Consider the following 20,063-nt stretch of genomic DNA (forward strand, 5'->3'; position numbering starts at 1 on the left):
GTATTGGGTGTTTTCTGCCATTTAAAAACAATGTTCTTATGAAAAATGCGCAACACCGTCAAGCAAAAAAAAAAAATAAAACAAAGGAAAAAAATGAAAAAAAATTAACTCAATTTTTTAACCGCTTTAAACTTTCACTTATTCCACTGCAATTTAATGAGTTATAAAACGGCTTATCATAAATCTCTCTAGAAAGTCTAATTAAAAATCGTGGAGTTGTGATGTGTTTGTGGAATTTTTCAAATATTTGTACAAAGTTAGGCGTTTTTGTTAGAGAACAAGCTATAATTTTATAAAAAGAAATAATGAATATTCAAGCAGAAAAAGTGCGTGTAGCGTAGTACACATAACAGAAAAGAAACTTTCAAGGCAGACAAAGAAAGAGGGAGAGACCCAAGATAGAATGAGAGATAGAGAGAGAGAGCGATAGAGAGAAATAATATATATCGAAATAAATTCACAGCTTTTGCAGAGAATACAAATAGATAAAATTTACAAAAAAACGGAGAAGGGTCGGCCGGTGTAGATAAACACCGGACACAAACCATGGCAACAACGTGCACTACTCCGAGCATTTATCACCAGCACAAATGCAGCGATTCCAGGACCGCAGCAACGGCACAAATTACCGCAAGGCAATACCAATAAATCCCACGCCGGAATGGATAGCACTTTATAGTACGCACAAGCACTAGCCAGGAAACCGAAATAAGTGCCAAAAAGTAAGCACTAACAAAAAACGCCAAAAAAATTGGGGCCAAAAAACGCCGTAAACAGTAGGCACCAAAGAAATATAACGCCAAAAAGTAGGCACACAAAATATATTTCCTACAAGTTTGCACCAACAAATAAGCGTCAAAAAGTAGGCAGTGTTATTTGCCACTAGAAATAAGCAACCACAAGGAAAAACTCAGAAAAAATAGCCTAAAGTGTATCTAGAATATATATAAGGTATAGCTCTCTCTCTCCTTTTCCTCTACGTTATATCTCTTTTCTCTCTCGCGGAACGAAAATGCCCAAAACGTTGCATGACCTTGAAATTTTACTCTCCATTCTGGCTTGTCCATCGACATCTGAGAAGTTGCACTTGAAAAGAAGTTTCACTTCAAAAATAATTGTAATACAAAATGGTGGAAGTCTAGTTGTACCATCATTTAAAAACCATTTGCCGTTCGGAATCGGTTTACAACTGTAGGTCCCTTCATTTATGGAACAACAGCAAGACCCACGCGCATGATTTTTGTTAGACAATGAACTATATTTTTATACAAAAATAATGAGCATTAAAACAGCCAAACTGTTGAAAATGTTGATGTGCTAGCTTTTAGACACGTGGCGTCGGTTTGTGGCTCAGCAAAATTCTCTCTGTGACACACCTATGCTCAAACCAATTTGCTTTTGCTTTGCGGCGCTAATGAGTATACACAAGAATGATAGAAACAAGATTGCGCCCATCAGAGAGTGCGTGACGTCAGTTTGCCACGTTGTGCAGTGCTGCCAACCATTTGCTCTTCACAATAAATTTAGTGCTTTTTTATACCCAAAATGCGAAAAATTTTAAGTTTGGTGTTTGTTTCTTTTTGTTTTTAATTTAAAGCTACCGCAAGCGTAAGTTAAAAAAAACTGTATTATTAAACAAAAGAAGGTTAAAAAAGGTCACTCTGAGAAGATTTTAGTGCTAATGCAAATTTGTTGATTCATATAAAGTTTGATATTTTGAAAGTGCAAATTTAATTTTTTGCTACTTTTAAGTTAATGCAAGAATTTTAAATGTCCTTCTCTCAACTCTTCTTAACATTGAAAACCTTTTTACACATTTTAAAAAGCGTTTGAATTTAGTGAATGCGAATTAGAACCATAGAGGTGTAATCGTTTCGTCCGGTCGTCAATACTTAGTGGGACATAGGGCATCAAAAAGTGTATTAATAGTAAAAATAAGCAAAAAAAATACCGGAATATACCGAAAAAACCATAACGACATTTTTACAAAAAGAGTAACTTATTTTGTTAAAAAAAATAAATAATTGGCGCGTACACTTCTGTTAAGTGTTTGGCCGAGCTCCTCCTCCTATTTATAGTGTGCATCTTGATGTTGTTCCACAAATGGAGGGACCTACAGTTTCAAGCCGACTCCGAACGGCAGATATTTTTATGAGGAGCTTTTTCATCGCAGAAGTACACTCGGAGGTTTGCCATTGCCTGCCGAGGGGCGACCGCTATTAGAAAAAGGTTTTTATCAATTTTGTTTATTAAAAGAGTCTCGCTTAACAAAAAAAAAAAAACTCATAAGTTAAATTGTACATAACCATAACACATTTATTTAAAAAAAACGCACATTCTAAAGATAATTTGTCACGCACACAAAGTTCTTTAAGGGGGTAGTATGGTATTTTTTTTTTTTTCTCATTTTTTTTTTTTTTTTTCTTTAAATTATTCTATAACATCTTAAGATTATTGTGTGAAAGTTTGAAGTGCATTAAAGTAAAATTGACAAAGATACAAAGGATTAAGTATCTACCTCTCCAACCGGATTTCACAATCTTCACAAATCTTTAAACGCGTTTTTCTCACACTTGCCTTTTTACGGTCGGTGTCCACTGTAGATTCATATCTACTGCACCGATTCTTTTCAAATTTGTTTTTTTTGTTTCTTTACTTTATTCACGAGGTAATGACGTCGAGTTTTTTTTTTTTTTTAATTTTGTCATATTTTAAAACAACAAAGTTTTCAAGTTTTTTTTATGAAAAATCGGTGTTTTGACTTCAAAGCGCTTTAAAAAATTAAAAAAAAAAAAAAAAAAAAAAATTCGACGTTGTTACCTGCAAAACTTTATTAGCTGATGAAATCAATTTGGTTTTTTGATTTCAGTTGTTCCAGTAATGAGTTCTGAGGGACACCGCAATAAAACTTTTTTATGAGACGTCCGCGAAGATTCGCTGCCCCCAACTCATTTCTTCATAAAAATCAATGAAAATTTCACACAATATTCTTTAAATATGACTTTATAATGAAGTAATTTTAAAATTTTGAATAAATCAACTGTGTCGACAAAAAAAAATTTCGAAAAATATGCTTGTTTTACACCGAATTAACCATACTACCCCCTTAAGTAATTCAATAAAAATTTGGTATTTTATTTTCTTTAAATGGGCATTTTAGTGCGTTTTTATATCCAAAGCAAGGCAATACTGCACTAACGAGAGAGAGATGTGACTGCTGAAAGCAGAAGAACACCAACAACAACTGCAATCGCGGGCAATGCGACCAGATGTTAAAAAAAAGTAAAGCTTAATAAAACTGAGTAAATTATTGAACTAATTAAAAGAAAAATGTATATTTTACAAAATTATAAACATTACTTTTAATTAGAACAGGCTAGAAAAATGTCATGAAGAAAGAACTAAAACTCCGGGACTAAATAATAAAAAAAAACTGCAAAATCAAGTTACGAAAATAGTAATCTGGCCTTACTTTTGCTAAAACCACGTAACACATTGACAAATTCGCTGAGAACAAAGTAACGGTACCACGAAAGGTGCCATCTCATTATTCTTTCCATCATGAGTATACACACATATGCATATACATACATACTTTTTCTTCTCTTAGTGTTTTAGCGTATGAAAATTAACTAATACTTTTGATTTTCTTGAATTTTCTTTGCTCCCTTAATGGAGGATATGAAATGGTTTTTGTTTTTTTGTTTTTGTTTTCAACTGCTATACACATTTTTTTCATTGCTTTTAACTTGCAGCTGAATAAATGTATTTAAGTGTGTACTCATGCGAGTTTATGAAGCCATTTAGTTTAGTACCTAACCTCAATAATAATAAATTTGCATTTACAAGTAAATAGTTTAACTACAAAAAAAAAAAAAATTAAAATGAAAACGAAAAAGTAGTATTAGGTCTATGCAGTAATTACATTATTTTCTTATGATACGAATATTTTTTATTGCAATTTAAATGATAGGTTAAACTATGGTATTATATTATTGATTTTATACAATTTTACAATTTTTTTTATCACCTAATAATACAATGTTACCCATATTTCCCGAAAAATTACATGGTTGCAATTTTGTTAGTACTTTTTATGTAGTGAACTCAAAAATGATTTTTACTTAAGCTGATTTTTTTGTTATTTTTTATTTTTTATTTTTAAATTTATCTTAACTACATATTTTGTGTATTTTGTGTATACATATTTGTGTAGTTGTATGCAAATATTTAAAGAAATCCATTTTTCTTCGTCATAAATTTTATTTTTCTTAAATTTGTAACAATTAGTAATTATGTTTTATTGGTACATTTTTATGCTAAGCGAGTTTTTGTAAAGACTGTACATAAATAATATAATCTTATACCTAATTAACACACACTAACTGCTGACACGTTAATATGTACATATTATTTTTTTTCTATTTATTACTAATTATAAGAGTTTCAGAGTTTCAGAGTTTCGCTTATTTCTGCTTTTAATGCTACCATTTCAACTTAATTACATATAAAGTCAACAACCTATAAATATAAATCTATTGAATTGCTTACTAGCTACGTATAGTATATGTGTATGTATGTACGTGTATTTATACAACTATGAGTAGTATTGAACAAATACAAGCATGCACATACATGTGTATGTATGTTTGTATGTATGCAGTATTGCTAATTTATTCAATTGATTTAACATTTGATTTATTACATACACACAAGTATAAGTATCAATATCCTTCATATTTGCTTTTGTTGCTATTTTTTGCTTTTTGTTTTTATTGTTGTTTTTATGTTTCACGTTTACGACACTCTATGCCAAATAAGTTACATACACACACGCAACACTTAACCAACAATTACAAGTTAGAAAATTTGTTAACAATTAAATTTATGAAAATATTTTTGTAGCCATCTACTTACGAAGAAATACGTACGACGTATTAGTATAGTTGTTAATTAGGGGCGCACACATGCATGTGGGTATGTATGTATGTATGTGTGTGTATATGAATGCTTGCATGTATGATTATTGGCTTACGACTAAGTACAGAATTTTTATGCATGTATGTATGTATATAACATTTGTATTCATAACCGCAGAAATGTATGAGGAGCAGTTTATTCCTTTATTTATTCGTTATGTCAGTTTATTTTTTTTTTATTTTTTTGTACTCCTTTTACAGAAGCTAGCAGTTTGATTTTCAGTTTCATGCATTCCTTTTGCTTTGTATTTGAGTTTGCTCTCCATTCAATTTCCGTTCTCGCAAGTTTTGTGTTACCCACTGGCTCTTCAATGACAATTCCATGGCTGTTGCGGCCACCTTGCCTTAAGCTTAACTATATAGTATATTTTTTAAGCTTAGAAGTCTGATAAGAAAAGGGTTTTGTGTTTGTTTTATTTTATTTTTATTTTTGTCTATTTTCTATTTTTATTACGCAATGATTGGTGTTGTTTCTTATACTTCTCCCCCTAATGTCGTAGCTTTAGACTGACTTTTTTTCTTCTTTCTTTTTTAACTAATTTGCTTTGTTTTCTCAAGTTTGCTTGTGACCAAATCCAATGCCATTTGCATTCACGTTTTCGCCAAAATATCTTTGTCAGTCCATCTCCAAATTATTGTAAATAAAGGAATTTTATTTTTGATAAAACATTTAATTTGATTGTTGCTAAGTAAAGCCGCCGTTATTCATTGCTGCTTCCACTGAGAATTCTGTAAAAAATGTGTAGAGACAAAAAATAAATTAGTTTTTTTTGTCAGTACATAAGTGCGTGCGTTTTTTAAAGGTGGATTTAAAATTATTGGGAGGTTGAATTAGTTTTAAAGGTGACACACAGATGGCGCTATTTATCACTTCATCGCGTTGGCAATACTGAATATATATTCATGACAAAGCCTCATCCCTAGGCTTTGTTTATCAGTATCTGTCATTTCGCTGAAGTATAAACAACGCAGTGTTTTCGTGCTCCGAGTATGTCAACTTTTGTGCCGTCGAAACGCAATTTGCGGGAAGCTTTGCTTTTTTGCTTCAATTTGAAAAAAATACAGCCCAAGCCCTTGAATTGCTGCAGGAGGCTTACCCAGACCATACTCCGTCGATTTCAACATGTGAGTACTGGTTTCGACGATTCAAAAGTGGTGATTTTCACACCGAAGACAAGGAGCGTCTTGGCCAGCCCAAAAAGTTCAAGGACGCGGAATTGGGGGAATTGGTAAACGAGAACTCGTGCCAAACCCAAGAAGAGCTTGCTGAATCATTGGGCGTTGATAAATCAACCGTTTGCAAGCGTCTAAAAGCGATGGGAATGATCCAAAAGCAAGGACATTGGGTCGCGTACGAGTTGAAGCTGCGCGACGTCGAACGGCGATTTTTTACGTGCGAATCGCTGATCGAGCGACAAAATCGGAAGGGTTTTTTGCATCGGGTGGTGACTGGCGACAATAATAAAAAAGATGTTTAAAGTATTTATTAATTAATAATATATTTTTCCTATTTCTTCCTAACGTTTAGGCAAATTTTTAGTTCCCTGCTCAAAAAATTGTTTGTCCTTGGAACCAAAATACGCTTCGATATCTCTTTTTATAATATAGCTTCTTTTGAGGAGTGGTTCTTGTGACTCATATGGGATTGAAGTGCACGGAAAAGATGGTAATCACAATGTGCAATATCCGGAGAGTATGGTGGATGCGGCATTAGCACCCATCCGAGCTCGTTCAGCTTGCCTAATGTTTGTCTTGCGATATGAGGCCTTGCGTTGTCGTGGTGAAACAAAACTTTGCGTCTATTCACTAAAGACGGTCGATTTTTATTAAGTGCCTCATTCAGGTTTGATAGCTGATGGGAATAATAATCAGCAGTTATCGTCTGGTTTGGTTCCAGAAGTTCATAATAAACAATACCGGCCATATCCCATCAAATAGATAGGAGAATCTTCTTGGGGTGAAGGATCAGTTCTGGTGTTTCATCTTTATCTAACCATTAGCGTTGGCGAACAGGATTATTGTAAAGGACCCATTTTTCATCACTAGTAACGATACGGTTCAAAAAACTTTCATTTTCAAGTCGTTGCAGCAGCTGGCAACCCACATTCACTCTCTGCTGAAGGTTGGCGACGGAAAGTCTATGAGGAACCCATTTTCCCAACTGAACCAGGTGCCTGTGAACTGTGAAGTGTTCCATGCGATGAATTTAACCTCTAAGCTATCATATCGACTGTGAAATTTTAATGTACCCCATTTTTTGGCTATTGCAGAAGCTGTAAGAATGAGGAGGAGAAAGAGTTTGTCAGACATCTTTTTTGTCACTCACTGTTCTGCGTGGCATGCCAGCAAGTTTAGATACATCCGCTCATAGTTCTTGAATGAAACCGATGCTCTAAGGCATATTAGATTAGATTTTTTTTTAGGTTCACACTTTGACCTTACCTCCTCACAGTACCTCATCCAGATTCAGTTCCATTAGTAAGCTCAGGATATAGCTGAGTTGGACTAAAAGTATGTGAGCATTCTATGAGCATTCTCGATGTATTCTTGGAGAGGATTATGAGTTTTTAAACCTATTTTGGATGTACCCCCTGGCGTAGCTCCATAGTTGGGTGCCAGCTAACCTTCCTTAGCCTTAGCTCTTCATTTCTAAGCTTCTCCTTCACCTTGATGGTGTGTGGTACCATAGTAAGAAAGGGTGCTGTTAATAACGAGGCCCCAGCCTCTCTTGCCAATGCGCCTGTTACTTCGTTTCCAGTTATACTCCTATGTCGTGGAATCCAAATTAGCCGAATGTGTTTGTGCGTTCCTAATAGATTCAGTTTCTCAGTACACTCAAGGACCAGGGAGGATTTAATCTCACAGGATAACAGTGCCTTGAGTGCCGCCTGATTCAGAATGGCAATCCGCGCATTGTGAAAATTTCTGTTTAAGTTGATATCTGCACAGATGGCATACACCTTCTCTTGGAAGATTCTTGGACAACTAACCTTAGGGATATAAGTGTCAGCCAGTTCAAGCAAAATGGTTTAACGAGGAGTAGTAGGTGAACTGCTACTGTGGTAGCACAATCGATCGTTAACGGTCTAAGTCAGTTGGTGTAAAGACCGACCGCCGCCTCCATAATCGAAAAGTCAAGTTCTCTCTCGTTGAAGAAAAACAACACTTTTTAAGTCTTTTTGAGCATGAACGATGGAAAAATTCGATGAAAGTGTTTTCGAGAGAAAGATTCTGCGGAGGACGAATAAATTACTTTTATTCAATACGAAGTAAAAAATGTGTGAAAGTATTACAAAATTAAGAATTAATTTACTTTTGCTCGATATGACCACCTTTTGCCTTGACTATGGGCTTCAGACGCTCCAGAAACGAATCTCAAGCTACTCGAATGTGACTTGCAGGTATTTTGGCTCACTCGCGTACAATGGCTTTTTTCAACGCCTTGACAATGGAGAATCTTTTAGTTCGGACTTTGCTCTCCAAAATGGTCCAAAGAGAATAATCCATCGGATTCGCGTTTGGTGAATTTTAGAGCAATTTTGTGGATGTCATGAAGTTCGAAACGTTGTTTTTTCGCCATTCGTGGTTCACTCGAGCTATGTGAGACGGTGCCGAGTCCTGTTGAAACGTCCATGGTCAGCCACCGGCTTCAAAGCAACCTCCAGAATACTTTACCGATAATATTTCGCATTTACTTTTACATTCTGCGGTTATAATAAACCTTAAACCTAGTCGGTCAAATAAACCCTAACTTTTTGAAGTTTACGAATTGCTCAATTTGAAAAATTTTCTCGTCAGAAAGCACAATGTTCGAAAATTCACCGCTTTCGGCCAAGCGAAGCAACTCCTTCGCTCTCTCAAGTCTGACTTGTTGCTGCTTTGGTGTGAGATCATGCGCCTTTTGGAGATATCTTGTAAGGCTTGACTTTGAGATAATTTTTCGGTGTGCAGCGGATGCTACGGTTAGATATTTTCAGTTTTTTCGTCATTTGATTGGCATTTCGTCGGGGATTTCGCTCAAGTCGCTTCTTCACTTTTTGAACCATTTGACGTGACGTTGCAGTCTTTTGATGACCACCTCCAGGACGTTTCGCGATGCTACCAGAATCATTGTAATGAGTAATGGTGCGATAAACAAAAACTTTATTTACTTTAAGTGCCCGAGCTCACGAACAATCGCTGGTTGTGATTTTCTAGCCTAATATTATATAATGCAATCACGACATTACGTTTAAAATCCATTACTCATTTTCTTTTTTCGCGTTTACTATCGGCAAAATGCTTCCGCGCGCTTGTAAACAATACTCTGGACAGTCATTTAGTCAGCTAACACACAGTTGATGCATGTACATCAGCCACACGAGCGGTCTAAAGTTGGTTACACTTCGAGTGCCGGACCCTGTATGTTATTCATATGAGTGGTTGGTACAATAAGTAAACATCCAGCTTCTTAAGGGGGGAGCCCGGGTTATTAGGTAAAAAAAATTATTATTTTTTTTCGTTTTAAGCGACTCCTAATATATTTCAGAATATTCACACAAAGTTACAGAGCCTAATTCTCAATATTTCCGTAGATACAAAGCCAAATGTAGGCGAGCGTTAGGTAGTTACGCTGTGACCGGACAGCTATAGTACAGACTTTATCTTCTTTTCTCGACTTTTCATTTTTATGATTTCTTTGAATTGGCGTACATGAATGAAAAAAAACTAATGAACCTTTTGAAATGAATCATAGCTTGTTCCCTTCAGTATTAAATTCTCTTCTATTTGAACTAACAAAATAGATAAAAAAAAACATTTTCAAGATTTGTATACCAAGTTGAAGTGAATTTTTTTTTATAGAAAGGCATTTTTTTCTTTAAAACCTCCAAAAAGTCGAAATTTTGGAATTTCTCTCAGTTTTCTTAGTTCATGTAGAATAAAAAATCATGATAATTAGAAATCCATTTGAATTTTTTGCTTTAGATAATAATTACGAGCTGTATCTTGTACGCCAGTTGGAAACTCCAGCGTTGCAGTGCTCTACTAATTTCTATGTTAAACATTTTTTCAACTTATTTTAACCAGTACAAGCATTTTTTATACTTTTTAAATGTTCATTAAAAGATAGAAAAAACTTTGCAGTGCTAAATTAATTTTTTCTTTAAAAAAAAAAAATCGCAAAGAGATGCAATTTTTAGACCTCATAAACCAAGCTCCCCGCTTAACCGGCTGGGCCCAATTCCAGCGGTTAAAGTATTCGTTGCGGTACCCGCTCGCAGTGGCAATACAAAACAAGCGCCATCTTCTTTGTGTGGAAAAGAGCAAGTGAAGAAGAGCTTGGCTTTACTTTGTGTCAGTTAGTAGCAAAAGGAAAATACTGGTGCTTTGTTGAACTCGATCAATATCGCTTAGGCGGTTACTGCACCAATAAAGAAGAAGAAATAAATATAGGACTATGTTTAAGTTCGTGCGGTTTTACAACAGATGGCGTAACTTGATTATTATTCCATCGATCCACATTTCCAAACATTCATTGGAGAGCTACTGTCGTAAGGCACAAACGTCAGTATAAGTTTTTTATTTGAAGCGTAAACAACAATATTTTTACCACACTTGAAAATGTCGAATTTCGTGCCAAATAATGTGTTTTTGCGGGGAATTTTTTAATATGAAGAAAAAAGCAGCCGAAAGTCATCGTATCTTGGTGGAAGTTTATGGTGAGCATGCTCTAGCTGAGCGAACGTGCCAGAAGTGGTTTGCACGCTTTAAAAGTGGTGATTTTGGCTTGGAAGACGAAGAACGCGAGGGTGCGCCGCCAAAGTTCATGGATACCGAATTGGAGGAATTGCTCGATCAAGATCCGGCTCAAACGCAAGAAGAGGTTGCAAAAACTTTGGGAGTTGATCAATCAACCATTTCCAAACGTTTAAAAGCCATGGGAATGATCCGAAAGGTAGGCCATTGGGTGCCGTATGAATTGAAGCCAAGAGACGTTGAACGCCGTTTTATGGCATGCGAACAACTGCTTCAACGGCACAAAAGAAAGGGCGATGAAAAGTGGGTCCATTACGACAATCCAAAACGTCGGGCAACGTATGGATACCCTGGCCATGCTTCAACATCGACGTCGGCGCAGAATATTCATGGCCTGAAGGTTATGCTGTGTATCTGGTGGGACCAGCTGGGTGTTGTGTATTATGAGCTACTGAAACCGAATGAAACGATTACGGGGGATGTCTACCGACGACAATTGATGCGTTTGAGCCGAGCACTGCGAGAAAAACGGCCGCAATACGCCGATAGACACGACAAAGTTATTTTGCAACATGACAATGCTCGGCCACATGTTGCACAAGTGGTCAAAACATACTTAGAAACGCTCAAATGGGATGCCCTACCCCACCCGCCGTATAGTCCAGACCTTGCGCCATCCGATTACTATCTCTTCCGATCGATGCAACATGGCCTGGCTGACCAGCACTTCCGTAATTACGATGAAGTCAAAAAATGGATCGATTCGTGGATTGCGGCAAAACCGACCGAATTTTTCACAAAGGGAATCCGTGAATTGCCAGAAAGATAGGAAAAAGTAGTAGTAAGCGATGGACAATACTTTGAATATTAAATTTGTAACCATTTTACGTCAATAAAGTTTCAAATTTTCGAAAAAAAACCGCACGAACTTAAACATAGTCCTATATTTTCGCGGTACGCAAATTTCTTATCTTAATTTATCTTATTCGTTTTGTAGGGTTGCCCAGAAGAACAACGCCACTGCAAGCTTACGAACCTGGGCTTGTTCGCTTACAAATTTTGCTGCTTGTGGTCACTACGATTCTACTGATTTCACGTGCACATAAACATACTAATTTTAAAAACGTTTTTTGCATATTTTTCCTTCAAGCTTAAATATAAATGTCCTATTGTATTTGATCTCCATTTACCCAACTCAAACACATAAACATACACAAAGTGAAAAAAATGGTTAAGGATGAGCGAAATTTCCATGGAAATAATGCAAACAAATGAAAAAAAAATGAAAATCACTTATCATATTAAATTATAATAAAATTTCTCGACAGCCACCCGCCCGCACCGATAATAATTTGTCTCTTATCAACATACCCAAAAAAAAAAAGCCAAAAGTTTTATCTGCATTTTATCGCCGTTGCTGTCATCTTCACTCGGGAACTCATTATCATGGCCATTCTCATTTATATTTTATTTCATCGCATTTTTCCATCTCACCCGTCGTTGCTATTAAACTTGCTCGTTTAGTATTTGTAACTATCACCACCATCCCAATTGCAATTTCTGCCCTCAGAAGCGTTGATGCTGACCTGCGGACTTAACTTTTCCCAGCAGCATTTCGCCAGCATAAGAAACTGTATATGTAGATGGGGAGTGTTGAGATAAAAACTGGCAAAAGAAAAGAACATGCATTGTGGGAAGTGGGAAAATCAATTGAGCTCAGTGTGGCCATCATTCGAAGGTAGGTGTAGGTGGCCTGCAGCAGAGAGTGCTGGGAACTTTTCGAGTGAAAAAAGTGGCAATGGCATTGGGAAGTAATAAAAGTAAATGCCGGATGATAGCACTTGATGTGGTGCATTTCTTATATTATAAGTTAGCACTAAACTTCGAGAAGTGTGGTGGGGATGGAAAACAGGAAAGAAAATAATTTAAAAGAGATTTAGAAGTTCGTTGATTTTCATAGAACTTTCGTACATGCAATCTTGGACATATTTATTCATAGTTTGTCAATAACACGAGAAAGATTCAATAGTTCAAACTCGATATTTATTTTTTTCCCCCGCTCCCGCCAAGTAACCTACAAGACAACCAATACACGACATTTCCACGACAGTCGGTTCTACTTTATCGGAATGATCGGGATTTATAACCGACCAAAGACTTGCCACTTTAGCACCATTCCCTGTACATGCATGGAGAATGTATATGCTGCTACAAAAACAAAAAACAACAAAAACAACTAATACACATATTCCCACGTTTTTTTCAATATTCAAAACATACGAAAAGAAAGGACCGTGAGAAGCCATCTTTTCTGCGAAAATGTCATTTCTAAACATATAACTTTTATGATTACTGGGTCTAAGTCTATGCTCGGCTTCCCAATGAGGAAAATCAAATGAATTCCGGGACCTTTCCACACTCAAGAGTTTATATTTTTAATTTGTAAGGACGAATCCGCCGTAGCCGAATGGGTTGGTGCGTGACTACCATTCGCAAGTGCTACAGTTCGAATCGCTGAACATGAAACATCAAATAGAAAACGTTTTTCCTAATAGCGGTCGCCCCCGACAGGCAATGGTAAGCCTCCGAGTGTATTTCTACCATGAAAAAACTCCTCTAAAAACACGCTTTGTTAGGTATGCCATTCACTCCCTTTCTTGGAGTTTTAGTATGCCTGATTAGAAAAGTAGGGGCCTTCTGTTGGCATTGCTGACTTCAGAAATGCGTAGTAAATTTCATCGGCTACGTTTATTACAGACATAGTCATAAGTCATACCAATTGCCACTTCTTCTCTTCTTCTTAATTGGCGCGATAACAGCTGAAGCGATTTTGGCCGAGTTTAACAAAGCGCGCCAGTCGTTTCTTTCTCGTGCTAACCGGCGCCAATTGGACACACCAAGTGAAGCCAAGTACTTCTCCACCTGATCTTTCAAACGCAGAGGAGCCCTTCCTCTTCCTCTATCACCACCAGCTGGTATCGCATCGAATTGTCACTTCTTGCTTCAGGTAATTCATTTGAATTGCCTTGCTCGGTATCTTAGATTCTGCGATAGATTTCATGTACCTTACCATAGGACCGATTTCTTGATTAATGGACCGCTTACATTTTTTATTATTTAGTAAAGTATTTGAGATGTACTTTAATTGATGAAATTTAAACATATGGTGGCGCTGGTGGGGTTGGAGGTGTTGTCTGAGTGACACAGCCCACACTCAATTAACACAAAAGTTGCTATTTTGATATATCAACTTGTATAACCAACCCTTTTTATTAGCCGAACCATCTGGATTTGACTATGAATCTGCCTACGTCGTCTATTTTATTTTCTGCAATTTCTTTCAAGTTAACCAGCGAGAATTCGCTCAGCATTCTATGACGCAATGCACCCAGATTTGGGTACTCACAAATATAGTGAAAGATCTGTCGTTGTATGGCCGCCCTATTTTCCTGGCATGGCTTCCCAAAGACCAGTGGGCGGTTATTGTTGACGTAGTTCTGAAAGCTCGTGGCTTTCTTAACAACTCGTCAGTGCTGGATTTATTGAAATTGGGCTACGTTTTTTTATTTATTTTGCTGCTATCCGCGTTTGTCCATCTGTCAAGGGCCTGTTTTTCGAAGAGCGAGAAGATCTCCCATTTGCGCACGCCTTGGTGAGAGTCTATTTATTTCAGCTTTCTCATTTCGTTATATTATATGTTCCCATGGCCACGTACCCAGATGAAAGTGATGTCTGTCGTGCGCGCCAAAGCATTAAGTTCTTTTTTGCATTGTCTGACGATTTTTGAATTGGGTGTAGGTGATCTTCAAACAAAGATGGAAGACTATCTGGAAAAATAAATAATTTCGATAGTTGTTTGGGATGGTTTCTAATTATCCTGTAAGCTTCTCTTATCCCGATAATTTCTGTTTGAAGAATACTATTCCGATTCTCCAGGCGAAAAGACTTGAAGTTTCGAGGCCTTTGTAATATATAAATACACCGGCGTCGACGCCGCAATCCATCTTGGATCCATCGGTGTAAAGTGCAGTTGTATTCGCTTTGACTACTCAATTCAAATTCCATTCCTTTCGCGTCGGGAACTTTACTCAAACTCTATTCTAAAGTCTAGGGCAGCGGTAGTAAAATCTGATGAGTTGATAGTCAGCCTTTGGCTGTCTAAAATAACACAATGACCAAACATTCTAGCATTCCAAAAACCACCTTCTTTTATTCTGAAAGCGATATTCGTTGCTGTTAGTCGTAGGTGTAAGTCTATTGGTGACAACAGGTAGAGCATGAGATTAAGTGACTCTGCTGGATACTATTTCAATACACACATACATATGTATATAACTAAATTTTTCATTCGCTCATTTTGAATTGTCTGCACTTGTGTCGCCTATTTTTAAAATTTTTTCCCACTACCCTATGTTAAATCATGGGACCAGGTAAATGTCGAGCTACCGGTATTTGGTTAACCTTCAATCTTCCAACGGAGTCAGTAAATATGATTTTTGAATGCTTTTATTTTTAACGACTTATTAACACTTAAATTGAGCGCGAATATTTGAGCAAAATGCAGAGGCTGAATCAGGCATCATATCATCGCCTTAAACGACCTACGCCAGATGAATAGCACGATGAGTTTCAAATGTTATTGGAGCAACTGGAAGAAGTAGCTATGAAGACGAGCGAGTAATTCCAAAGAATACTGACGGATTTATTGGTATTTTAGACCCTGAGAGCAATGATGACAGCGAAGATGGCGATGAGCCAGATTTTGATTGACCTACATAAGTTAAAGCACAACATAGAGGTGTTACCTGGAAAGTCGTCCAAAATACTTGAGGGCATTAGTGAGAACATTTCTGATTAAATAGATTAGGTTACATCATGTCCAAAATTTAGCTATTTTCGAGATGTTCGATTTTTAAGATTTTTTTAAATAAAAACGCAGGTCTATTTATTTCGTCTGTAGGTCTACTTATTTTGTAAATGTTAATTCAAGCCTCCAATTTTTTCTGTTCTTAGTTAAAGACTATTCCACTTAATAAAACTCATCAATAAAATTTTTATCAAGCATTGCCAGTTAAAAATTGCTCCTTTATAGAGTTCTGAATTTACGACTTTTCATTCAGTTTTTCTTACTTCACATCATTAAAAGAAACAACATTTTATGGGAACTTTTTGAAAAATATTTTAAAAACTGCTATGCCTTCTTAGCTATCCAAAGAGGCATAGACTTAAGATAGAGATGGGGCTCTACAAGTGGAGGGTAAAATTTCACAAGGAGGAAACAATTTAAAATTTAAAAAATGTGTGACTAAAATAAGAAATTTAACAATCTTAATTTTCGCCACTATTTCTCATACAAGTGTTTATTCATTTACTTTTCACGGAGAAACCGCCCAACACCGCCAGTGAAAACCAGATAAAAAATCAACAATCAAACACTCACTTTTTGTATATGAGAAGTGACAAAATGTGAGTGTTCGGAGTGGCTCAAAATCCTTATTGAGTTTTGATATTTTAAAATTAAATGGACTATAAAACTAAAAAAAATTTTTTAAATTCTGATTAAAAAGTTTAAAACTTTGGTGAAAGTTTATGAATTTAATAAATTTTGTACAGAATTTGAATTGTACAGTTGATGCAAATTTCTTTTTTCCCAGAACTTATACAATATTTAACTATTGATGCAGCCTTTTTAAAAATTAATATTTATTCATAAATTAAAAAAAAATGTAATTATTTCACTTGCTTTATTACAAACAAATTAACAAAACTGGGAAATATAAAAATATGATGCCTGTATGTAGGTTAATTAAAGAGAATGAAAAAACAAAATGAAATAGTAAAAATTGGTCAAAATACTGTGGTTTGTTTGCGTTGTGTTCCAAAGGCAACAAAACATTTAGAACTATACGTGTCCATGAAAGAGTGAAGAAATTAATCATTCACTTATACACTGCGGAAATTTTATATTTAGTCGAATAAAAGTCGAAGTCTCGCATCTGTAGTGACATCATGGAAAATAGTTGGGTCAACTTTCTAAAAAGCTCTTTCGATGTGTTCTTGTTGCGTTCTTTTCCTTAGCCAAAGTTGGCTTCCACAAGTCCATTCATCAGCACTATAACTTTTAACTCCTTCTGAGTTATAAATCTCAACATTTAGCTACTGCAGCAATAATTATTGTATTATAGTATTTGTCCCCCTCGGTAGTTGACGCTTAACAATTACGTTCTCCCGAATTCTGCTTCCGAATAACTTTTTCTCTTTGCACGCTTGCCCCTTTTTCAGCTTAATCCAATTATTGTATGCAAGCGCAAGTTTTTCTTCCAATTTACGCGTCTAATGGCAGTGAAAGAGCTAAGTAAACTTTAGTTTCCGCTTCACTTGACAACTTAGAACCGGAAGCTACGAAAACTGCACCCCAGGCATTTCTTGGGCACAGCATTAGGCATTTATGCGGCTGTTTGGCAACATGCAAATTGGTTGATTGGTTGATTGATTACCATTTGGCGCTTGTCAAAGTCGTTTTTGGCTGTTGTCAATGAAGATGTATTCCTGCCCAGTGGTAACAAAAAAGAGGTAACTTTGAAAAAAGTCTGTACGCTTTGATTGAGTTATTTCCGTGTATATAAACCATAATTATTAATTGATGGATGAGTTTGAGAATATTATTATTTTTTCTCTGTTTCCCTTATGAAACTATGTACATGAAAATCTATGCGAGCTTTTGTTATACCCTTTATAACATAATTAATAATAATTAATAATAACCTCCATATAGCTTTGAAGTCACCTTTAAAAATATGTCAAATCATTCAATGTTATTCAATTATGTAGCAAAATGTAGGAAACCACAGATGGGAACCATTGTGAGTTTATTTATTTATTTAACATCTAACGATATGGGATTCTGATTCCCATTAAATTCGCGCAGAGTCCGAATAATAGGTTCATTGGACTCATAATTCGTTTTGAATATTTTGACGTTAAAAGGGTAAGAGCTTCGTAAAGTTCTCGCCATAAGAAAGCGATGGAATCAAGCTTCTGCACTCAAGCGACTTAAATCCAAATAATAACAAGCAGGAACTATAAGAGGGATATAGGACAGAAAATTTTAGAAATCTTAGGGTATATTTAAGAAGCTTGAAGTTCAAGTTAGTGTTCTTTCTTTTAATTTTTTACTTAAATAACAAGTAAATATCTAATAATGACATTTTTTTTTATCGAGACAGAGTAGCAAGTACAGCACTCAGACATAATTAAGTCCATTGTACTGCACTCTTCTTCTTCTTTTTTAGGTGCTTCGCTCATAGAAAGTGGCCCGTCATCAATCCAACCAGCTGTCTATAGTCCCCTCTGCTTAGTGGCAAGAGGAAGTGCGACAGTCGATCGGACATGACAGGTAGCATCAGTTTAGTCCATCGGCAGCCTTTCTCAGCCTGCCAAGCTCGCTTGTGGGTTATAGTAACCCATTTGCTAACCGTGGCTTTAATGGCTGCAGAATCGAGTGGCAGAACAGGTTCCGGGCCAAAGATGTTGGCCTCAGAGTCCATCCTAGCTAAAGTGTCAGAGGTCTCATTAGCCACGATATCCACTTGTCCCGGGACCCATGTTAGCATCAGGCTATTATGTCTACCGACATAGGTCAGTCTGGATTTATAGGACTTGACTACTATTAAAGTGGTTGACGGGCTGTCTACGGCCAAGAGCGCAGCTTGGCTGTCGCTGCAGATACATATAGATCTGCCTCTCCATCTGTTTTTCACAACAAAGTTCATTTCTTCTTGAACAGCATACACCTCCGCTTGAAGCAAGAGCAAAATGCAGTTTTGTCCCGCTGGATTCCATATAGACCTCAGAGCCGAAACTGTGCCCGGTCCTGGAGCCATCCATGAAAATGCGAAAAAAGTATTTTCCGGGCTCATTTTTAGAGTTTGACCACAATTGAGCCTCTGGCAGCACCACACTGTATCTCTTTTCAAGTACGACTCTTGATAGCCTAGAGTCAAGGAGCATGGAGAGAATCGTTGGACCGAAGTCCATGCCTACTCTGTTGTCCAATGCCGGACAGGGGCCGTACCGGTTCCCATTGTGTTCCAGCCTGCAGATGGCCCTGAGGGCTTCTCCTTGAATGAAATCATAGAGTGGTGGTAGACCAACCAGCGCATCTAATGCCGGGCCTGAAGTAGTCGGAAAAGCTCTGGTCCAACAGATAGCCACAGTGCGTTGTAGTCTCGATAAGGTCCTCCTGAGTCCCACGAGAGAGAGTTTACGTATGTAGACCACTGATGCATAGGTGATAATAGGTCTTATCGTAGCCGTGAAAATTCATAGGATCTTGGTAGGAGAAAGACCCCAAGTTTTACCAAAGACACTGTTTTTACTGCCAGAAGGCCATCAGTTCCATCGGTTTTAGATGATTTAAAGTATTCATAATAGATGACACCCTTCTGATCCACCAGATGCACAACATTAACTTTTTTTTTTTTCTTGTTCACTCCTCTCGGGAGCATAGGGCCTCGACAAGGCTCAGTCTTGCGTTGGTTTCGGTAAACTGTTTTCATTTCTGACAGGGTAGGTGATTAGCCCGCCGCTGTAACATAATCTTAAACGCATAAATATTTTTTGGACCTTTGGAAAGTTTTAGTTGAACAAATGTCTCAGAAGGGTGGTATTTGGGTGAATGGATACAGTATGAGCGAGCTCGGATATCTCCCGATGCCTAAAACTGCAAATATTCAGCTCCTTTGTGAAGTCAGCATTGTTGTGTGGAAGTAAAACATGGCTGGTCTCTAACACCATCCTAGAAGGACTACAATCTTTCATCAACAAAGGCCTCCGAATTATCTGTAGAATATTCCACACCATCAGCAACGATGGAGATCAACAAACGAGGAACTCATCCTGTGATATCATAAAATGCAGAAAATGGTGATGCATAGTTCAAAGCTTAGAAAACCACCAGATAGTATCACGAGAAGGGCACTGGCCCGGAACCCGCAAGGAGCAGGGGTCGTGGTCGGCCAAAAAATACTTAAAGAAGGTCGCTGCTACGCGTGCTAGTAGATGCCGACATCACATGGGATGGCGCAAAAACAACAGCCCAAACCGTGTATAATGAAAGAGTCTCGTCGATGCCCTATGCTCCCGAGCGGCGTGAACAAGGGAGAAAAAAAGTGCATGTATCGTAGTACACATAACAGAAGTGAAACTTTTAAGGCAGACAAAGAATGAGGGAGAGACCCGATAGAGAATGAGAGAGAGAGAGAGAGAAAGAATATATATCTCAATAAATTCACAACATTTGCAGGGAATACAAATAGACAAAATTTACAAAAAACGGCGAAGGGTCGA

General features: G+C 36.9%; 1 protein-coding gene across 1 annotated transcript in view; it reads right to left on the bottom strand.

The window, feature by feature from the left end:
* Positions 1-5,580: 5,580 nt before the first annotated feature.
* LOC129244070 (5-hydroxytryptamine receptor 2A-like) overlaps positions 5,581-20,063 on the bottom strand; it is a 181,492-nt gene continuing 167,009 nt past the window's right edge. The window contains exon 7 of the mRNA XM_054881685.1: positions 5,581-5,708. The gene's annotated coding sequence lies outside the window, so the exon portion shown is untranslated. The remainder of the gene's footprint in view (positions 5,709-20,063) is intronic.

Source organism: Anastrepha obliqua, chromosome 4, assembly GCF_027943255.1.
Source record: "Anastrepha obliqua isolate idAnaObli1 chromosome 4, idAnaObli1_1.0, whole genome shotgun sequence".
NCBI classification, from domain to species: domain Eukaryota; kingdom Metazoa; phylum Arthropoda; class Insecta; order Diptera; family Tephritidae; genus Anastrepha; species Anastrepha obliqua.